This window comes from Triplophysa dalaica, chromosome 10, assembly GCF_015846415.1.
Source record: "Triplophysa dalaica isolate WHDGS20190420 chromosome 10, ASM1584641v1, whole genome shotgun sequence".
Classification (NCBI taxonomy): Eukaryota; Metazoa; Chordata; class Actinopteri; order Cypriniformes; family Nemacheilidae; genus Triplophysa; species Triplophysa dalaica.
In genome coordinates, this window is record NC_079551.1 from 17,390,536 (window position 1) to 17,399,404 (window position 8,869).

An 8,869-nucleotide genomic window follows, 5' to 3' on the forward strand; every position below is an offset into this window, starting at 1 on the left:
CTATACTTGCAAAAAGTACACAAGTCAGAAACATTTATCATCATTAATCACTACACATACTGCATGCCAGGAAGTCTTGTTCTTCTAAGGCTCACAGCAACCTCAAGTACTTCCCCCTATTTACAGGAAAATTTATGTGCTCTTAAGAATATGGTTGGCCATAGGTTTGATGAAGCATGTGCGACCCACAGATGAGGTTACAATAGGCCTACCAGGCACCATTGATCGGACCACCAGACAAGCTTCTCCCCTTTAACAAAGGAACAAAGACATTTTTCCTCAGCAATACGTCCGAGTATTGAAAAGACCTTTGGCACTTTCATAGTTATTTTATGTTTCCGAGCCTTCCCGATTTGACTTTCTACTTTGCACTCCGCGTGATGACCGCCCACCTCTGTGTTTAATAGGGACTAGCTTCCTAACATCAACAATATTTCTTTGGCCTTGACTTCACCGCTGTGCTATTTCATAGTTCCTTTGTTTACCAGCATTTTTTAGACTCCAGAGTCATTAGCAGAGGCTCAATTCCTGAACACGTACTGTACGTTGATAATAGCAGCGATGTGACATCATCATGATCAATTGTTATGCTATGTTCCTTGAGTCCGCGAGGCTCGAATTTGTCATGCTGATATTTCGCCCTCGCATTGTGTTAACTTGAATATATTTGGCATAACAATTTTAAGTCTCATTTTACAAAAGGGAACCTTCCTGTCTGTTAGGATTTCCCCTTGTTTTCTCCAATGTGCGGTTTAACGAAAATAATCAACAAGGGTGTGACAAATCAGTGTTCCCTCTCAGAAAACAGACTGTTGACTCAAGTTATAAAGGTGCGTGAGGCGCATGAGCTGAACCGTGATGTGTTTTATATGTCATGTAAATCATAAACATTTTCTTTGTAGGCCATCCATCATGATATGCTTCTAATAGTTGATTTGTGTGTTATATGTCCATGTATGTGCAAGCAAATATTAAATATGTGCATGTATGTTCTGAATGCATATGCTCAGGGGATGTTATTAATTTTTTACCCTCAGATTTAAATAAGAAAGATGTATTATGAGCATGTACTGTATAACTGCATTGTGAAATTAATGTAGGCCATTGCTTACATTCATGTCCATTTTTTGTAAACTGCGGGTCATGGAGTTAAGCAATGAGCAAATAAATATACCTGGTCATTTGTGTCTTCATTAAGAAGTTGAATCCACGGTTTGATCAAGGTCTGTGGCCAATCAAAATTTCTGCAAACAAGGCTTTGGCTCGGTTTAATCACAGTTTTGGGAATATTGCAACATCTGGTGTTTATATAGTAAAGGGTCAAAAAAGTAGGACGTGAATGAAAAATGACTGCTTTGAATAGCTCGGCTTTTAATTTGAGTTTGAAGAATCGTTAAATCAATCGATTAAAGGTGTTTTGGCCAGTTGCCAGGAAATTACTATGAGGATGCTTCGGTGGTTGCTAGGGTGTTGCCAAGCGTCTGTCATATCATGATCTTTGCTGTCAAAGTGAAAAATCACCCTATCCTCCCTAACTTAAAGGGACAAAATCGTCCTATCCACTTTAATTTAAGGGACAATTCACCTACAAGTTAAATTTAAACAATTAAATAATGTGTTGTTAAAGTCGAGGACCACTTTTTAATAAGTTTTATTATGGTTGGATATTTCCAGTGACAAACATCAAGGGTGACTAATAATAATGACTTGTGGCAAAAATAAAAGTCAAGTAAAATTACAAAATGTTTAATTAAAAAATCGAATGATTGTCAGAAAATATGAATATTTTTAAGGACAATAAAGTGAGCATAAGCCATAAAGTTACCGACAGACCCAGGTTCATAATTTAAAGAATATGAGATTTTTTAAATCTATTTTCCCGGGAATGTATATAATAACTTAGATCTTGGTGAAACATAAAAGCACGTTTCATATTTTTGAGGAATGCACATCAAAATAATAGCATCGGTTCAAATCCCTTAGGCTAAAATATGACTCCTGTCCAATAACTGTAGCGAAAAAAGTTTTGCTGATTAAAAAAATACTTAAATACAGTATACTTATATTCTGTAAATAAATGACAAAAATAGTTTACAGTAGTGCAGTTAATAGCAGTTCCAGTAGTGCAGTACTGTACATCTGAATGAGTCTCAGTGATTTATCTCCAGAAGTTCAAGAGAAGAGTCTTCGGTCACCTGCGCTATGAATCACATGTTGACAGGATCACGCTGTGTCTCTATAATTAGAAACATGCCTAGCGCTGTGCGGAGGAAACAGTTTGGTAACAAAGAAAGGAAAGTGTTCACATCACGCAGGCATGTAGAGTGATTGCAGCTTGGCATTTCTTCATGGACCTCGCTTGTTCTCTCATTACCACACACAGGTGAAGGGTAAAGACTGGAGGCCTCGGGGGGACCAACAAACTGCGGCCCTTAGCTGACTAACAATGAATAATCTGTGACTAAATCATGCAGGAGACTTTGGTATGTGTCACCAACCCTGCATTGTACAGTGGACGATTGAGAAGCAGTTAATAATGTGAACTGGACATCTGAAGGATTTGTAAATATTAACGTTGGCTCAAGGGCTTAGAGAGACCGCTTGCTTCACTTAGTACATACAAGTCCTGTAATCACAGGTGGGAAATGGAAGGACCTGAACAGGATTTTAGCTACGGTTTCCTTCCAAGATACAAAGATTGTTTTGTGACATGCATGCAAGCCAACGAATGGCTCTCATGGGTTATAAACTATCTGAAAACAGGTTTCATGCACAAGCTCCAGATGCACGACTACAGTATATAAACATAAATCAATTAGTTATATTATATCTTGCAAAAGAAGGAAAATATATGTTTGTGAGCTCACAAAGACACCTGTTGCATCCATGCTGTTTTTTCATCAACAGACCTTACAGGACCTTATCTGTCATGTTATGACAGGGTAGAAACATAAGATAATAAAATAAATGTTCATCTATTTTTATTATTAATGTAATATTTCAGCTTGATCCATATGTTTGAACTGTTGTTTGATCTAATGCACATTCCTGTTTGTATAAACGGGGTGAATCTCACGACGTCTGTCAGAAATGGGTCACGTTTTATAATTGAATAATTTAATTACATTTTACAAATATAAAAAAGTTGAGTTAGTTAAAAAACAAACGTATGCAAGTTTTAATAATTAAAACACATGAATTAAGTTATTATTGAATGATTCGCGCTCGATTCACTAGCCAATCAGAATCCAGTACGACACCTGAGAGTTTACCTCAGTTCCGCTCGCTTTCAAACACACACGACGGACAACCGTTAAACGAACTTATTTGACTTTATTAAAGAGAAGAAGATTAAAGGTAAGATATTGCTGTAACGTAGTGGTGAACGTTACACTTGTGTAAAACTACAGAACATTAGAAATATGACAAGTAAAATCATGATTGAAGTGCATTTCCATTTTGTTTCCCTATGGCCTGCAGCCCCGAGTTGTTAAATGTGTGTTTGCATTGTGGATTTAATTGCCAAGCGATGAACCAAAAAGCGGAAAATAATATTGATAAACCACGTTATGAAATATAGAGCACGACCAGCATAGTCCCATTCGGGAACAAATGTTATGAAACGATTCTTTTAGTGAATCGTTTAGTTAGACTCACTTTTTACTGTAAATGACTCGGATCTAATGAATCACTCAAATCAGTTAGTGAATCAAAATGTAAACGACTCTGAAAATACTGAATACAGGTAATTAACCTCAAACACAGATGTTACAAATCGACCATTTGTTAGACATAAGACATAAAGAACACAAACAAACATAATGCATCTGTCAAATACCACATATGTGACCCTGGACGACAAAACCAGCCTATTTTTCGAAATTGAGATTTTAATATCATCTGAATGCTTAAGAAATAAGCTTTCTTTTGATATATGGTTTGTTAGGATAACTTGAATCTGAGGGTGGCAAAAATGCAAAATATTGAGAAAATCACCTTTGAAGTTGTTAATCTGAGACACTGTAGCAGGCCATCTCTCCAGTGTTGGGTAAATTACTCTGAAAAAGTAATTAATTACTAGTTACTCATTACATATTCAATAGTGTAATTAGATTACTGTCCAAATTACTCTGTCCAAAAAGTATTTAGTTACTCATTACTAATTACTTTCTATATCCTACATCAACCTTGATTAGTTAAGTGATTCAAGGATAGACATGAAACGGCTTCTTTAATTCATTCAAATAAATAATATTATTAACTGACCAAAGTATTACAAATGTGAGAATTATACATTAAAGCACAGATTTTAAAGTAAGACTTTGAATTTTGAAGTCAATTACGCTATTGCACACGCATATATTTAACAAAGTATTAAGTTTAATTACATCAAAAGTAACTGTATTTAAATTACAGAAAACATATGAGTAATCCCTTACTTTACTTTTTCAAGGGAAAAGTAATTAAATTACAGTAACTAATTACTTAGTAACTAGTTACACCCAACACTGATCCACTCACAAAAAGAAAGTTTTTATACATTTACGGTAGGAAATTTATAAAAGATCTTCATAGAACATGATCTTTACTTAATATTCTAATGATTTTTGGCAAAAGAAAAATCAGATTTTTTCCCCCTCATAATGTATTTTTTACGATTACTAAAAATGACTGGTTGTGTTGTCCAGGGTCACATATATTGTTTTTTATACACTGCTAGTTATAAAGACTATAAACTGACACTAAAAGAAAACTATGTATTTTTACAATTTTGAAAAAGCTTTATTTGTTATATTTTTGTTTAGGATTTGTCAGGTTTTGCTCACTTTTGGATGCAAATCTGTCCTTACAATATAGTGAGGTGAGTGCACACACACAGTGCTGTGTTTTAAAATAAAAGTATAAGTGTCTATTCTCTGTGCCACTGTTTTCCAGTAATAAACTTTTCGGGATTAATATAATCACTATCACTAAAATAACAAAGCTATGTATCCTCACACAATACACAATGGGTTTGGGGAAATATTGTAAAACATGCCAAATATCTGTTAATTTGATATTTGGAGTTCATATATGATTTCCATTTTGATCTATCTTCTGCATTTTCACTTGGGAGTCTTTGGGGATCTACGTCTGCTATTTTTGACATTTCTCATCAGAATTTGAGCAGGTCCTGGTTTCTCATACTGTGTTTATCCTTCTCAGTCTTTTTCATGAAAGGACAAAACTATGCCCTATATGGTGTGGTGTATATATTTAATTTTTTTTTACATTTGATTCTGCCTTATATGGCCTGTTGGTCTCATATTGGTTTGATGTATAAATCCTCCATACAGATGATGTTTGGTGCAAACATTTTTTTTTAAGATCGTCATTTCAATCCATAATTTAGCTTCTCCGTGGAACACATGGACTGAAAACAGCACTATGTCTGTGCTGTTATCAGTCCATACAATGAAATTGAGTAGGGTCAGGTGTTTGGCAGCTACATAAATGGCAAAAGCCTAGAAAATAGTTTGTAAGTTTAGTTATATCATATATAGTTACAGCATATAGTAAAATGTTCATTTTTTGGGTGAGCTGTTCCATTCAGTAGACGTATGGTGAACTCAGGGCTGTTCTCAAGGCTGAATAAAAGAATCGGGCTGCACGTCTAAATAGGTCTGGTCAGGGCCTCTGTCCCGGCAGGGGGTTCATAGTGAATACACCCAGGCTGGCTCGGATTGTTATGTACATGCATGCATAATACACACGATAATGTGTTTCTGTTTCCCCATCTTTCGATCTATTTCTCAAGTGTCTTGTTATCTAAAGTGAATATGTTTAATGGCGATAAGTTGATTTGTAGTGTTATATTTGGCGACTAATCTCCGATAGCAGGTCTCTGGAAGTAAGGGATCTGATTTCTCTACACAGAAACAGCCCACAAAGGGCCAGTTATAAACCATTAAAAGAACTGTTTAGGACTGAGTACAAAACCCTGGGGGATTCCTGCTACACATATTGTTAGCACAATATACCGCCCTGGAAACAATTGTTTATTCATAGATGGTCTCGCTGCACAGCCAACTGTAAATTATGACACAAATGTATTGTGTTGGGTGGTCCTCAGATTGTGCTAGAGGTAAAGCGCAACTGTGGGTCTGCACACAGCTCTCAAAAGTGCACGTGTTTTTGTGCTGACTAGCATTTCTAAATGAATCATTGTTGGTGTATGTAAGCATATTTAGCATGTATCAATGTATTTTTTGCCGTGTATGTCTGCATGTGTGTCAGATTAATAGACTCGTTGGCACAGAATCCAACCAAAATTTTAAATGTACTATTTGTGTCATTACAAACCTGTTTGACTACATAATTAACATCATAAACTAATCTTTACTTGACATGTTTCTAAATGTTAATATACAAACTTTCTCTCTTTTTTTAATTATAGTAAAATCGAGAGACATGAAGTTGATGAGACAGCCTCGAATCTGCTTTTTAATGAGATTGTGCAGTACCAGTGTGCTATGACTCTGACCTTCTGTTCTTGATCTTACCAGGTATGTCTCTATACAGCATCTCCCTATCCGATTAGTGGACGAGTGATTGTTTTGTTATTACTCCCTCTGTCTATTCTCTGTCTCTGATATACTGTGTGTTCCTGTATTTGTGATGTTTTTCCTGTCTCCCGCTGTCACTGTTCTGGAGTCGCCAATACTTCCGTAAAGTCTACGAAGGCATTGGCCTTGTTAGGGGTACACACAAACCAATAGCACATCACACACCCAGTACCTTATTGTGCTCAAACCCCATGTGGATACCTCTTTCCCAACAACAGACCTCTTTAATAAATGTGTCTCTGGGGAGATACTGGACTTTCCCTGGTTTATATATGTGAAATATGTGAAATGTGAAATACATGTGGCCTAATGGTTAGAGGGTTGGACTCGTGACCAGAAGGTTGCCGGTTCGATCCTCAGGTCAGGCGGGTAACGATTGAGGTGTCCTTGAGCAAGGCACCTAACCCCTACTTGCTCCCCGGGCGCTGCAGCGATAGCTGCCCACTGCTCTGGGTGTATGTGTGTTCACCACTCTCTGGATGGGTTAAAAGCAGAGGTATATCTCGGATATGGGTCACCATAACTGACCATTTGGTCACTTTCATAACAAAATGTGAGTGAATTTCTTGAGAAATGTAGAAGTAGCTACATTTTAGGGCTGTGCGATGACATGATATTGATATGTATCGACGATACAACTTTATCAATAACGATAGAAAGTTTGTTATAACGCTCCAAATGTATCATGTATATAGACATGAAGTTTTGTTGCATAACAACCCATGCGCAGTTGATGGATCATAAACAGCCTTTTATTTCTTATACATAGCTAGCATTTTTTTTTCAAATTTACACTTACATTACATTTAGTCATTTAGCAGACGATTTTATCCAAAGCGACTTACAGGTACAAATAGTCTGTGTTTGCAACCTGGAAGTTTGGATTTTGCTTTTACAGACAGATCATTGATCATGCTACAGTATTCCTTATACGACTGCACGGGCACGTGCACGCAGCACAACATGCATTTACATCCACTATTTAACAGCGACATCTATCTATATCTATAACACAGACATAGCAGTTATTTGTCATCATGAAAGTTTGTTATTTCCATGAATGTTAAAGTTGTGCCTGTTTTGCAATTTGGCTTACAGACATTTCTTCTGACATAAGAGTTCTCTTTTGTGTCCTATTAGCTATTTAGCCTTAAAAATTAACACAAGATCATGTCAAAAACACACAAGGTTAACATAAACACTTCATTAGCTCTCAAAGTGACAGTAACATAATAAACCTGATGCCGTCTCTGCTATATTAAGCCTATTTATTACCAAAACACTCAACAGTAATAGAGTTAAAATGGCCTGAATGCCTCGTGTAACCACCCCCCTCCACAAATCTACATCATTTTCTGGTATGATTTGACTGAGACCGCCCACATGTACACACAAGTAAGATGGGCGTAACTATTAATACAATTGCTTTGGAACCCGATGTTCCAAATATGGTAAGAGGCATTAAATTTCCGTCACACGTTTGCAGTATTTAACCAATCACTACGCATTGGTTAACTGGCCAATCGTAGCACACCATGCTTTTCAGAGTGATTCGTTTCAGAGTGGTGGCGCAAAGAGGAGTTACAAACATGCACAGTATGTGGAAAATACAGCGTTTTTTTTTGCCTTAAATCAAGTAAATTGCATTACATCTAAAACAAAGGATAATATTCGTTTTAGCCGTCTCATATGACATCTTCAATGTGGGACTTTATTTTAGCATTTTGAGTTTGTTACTTTGCTGAGAAGCTCAACAGTTAAAGAATTTATAGACCACTTCGGAAGATGTACACAATTCTGTTCCTACGCTGTTCAAATGCTGTTCCATCGCTGTGTCAAAAGTCTGAACTCCAATGTTTCAGTTTTCTAGAAGTGAACAAATGTTACAGAATATAACCATGTTAAATGAATATTATAAAGATTTCGTTACATACAGTATAAGTGGTCTATAAAAGAGTTTTAAGATTCGCGTCCTGCTCTTGAATTTAAAGAATATTGAGAAATGCAGAAGACTTATTCAATTGGTCTGAGAGTTTGAAACCTCGTTCAATTCCCTCGGTTCTTTTCCTTTAATTCTCAAAGCAATTTTTTGCATGCCCTTGTTTGCCAAGATTAGTGTAATACTTCAGGCATGAAGAACAAGTAAGTGTCATTTATCACACTTTGAATTATACGCCACAGTGAGTTTCTTGCAGTTTAGGTCTTTTCCTACCATACGGACCGGAACTACTATAGATTTTTCTGCAGCAGGTATTAAGATATGT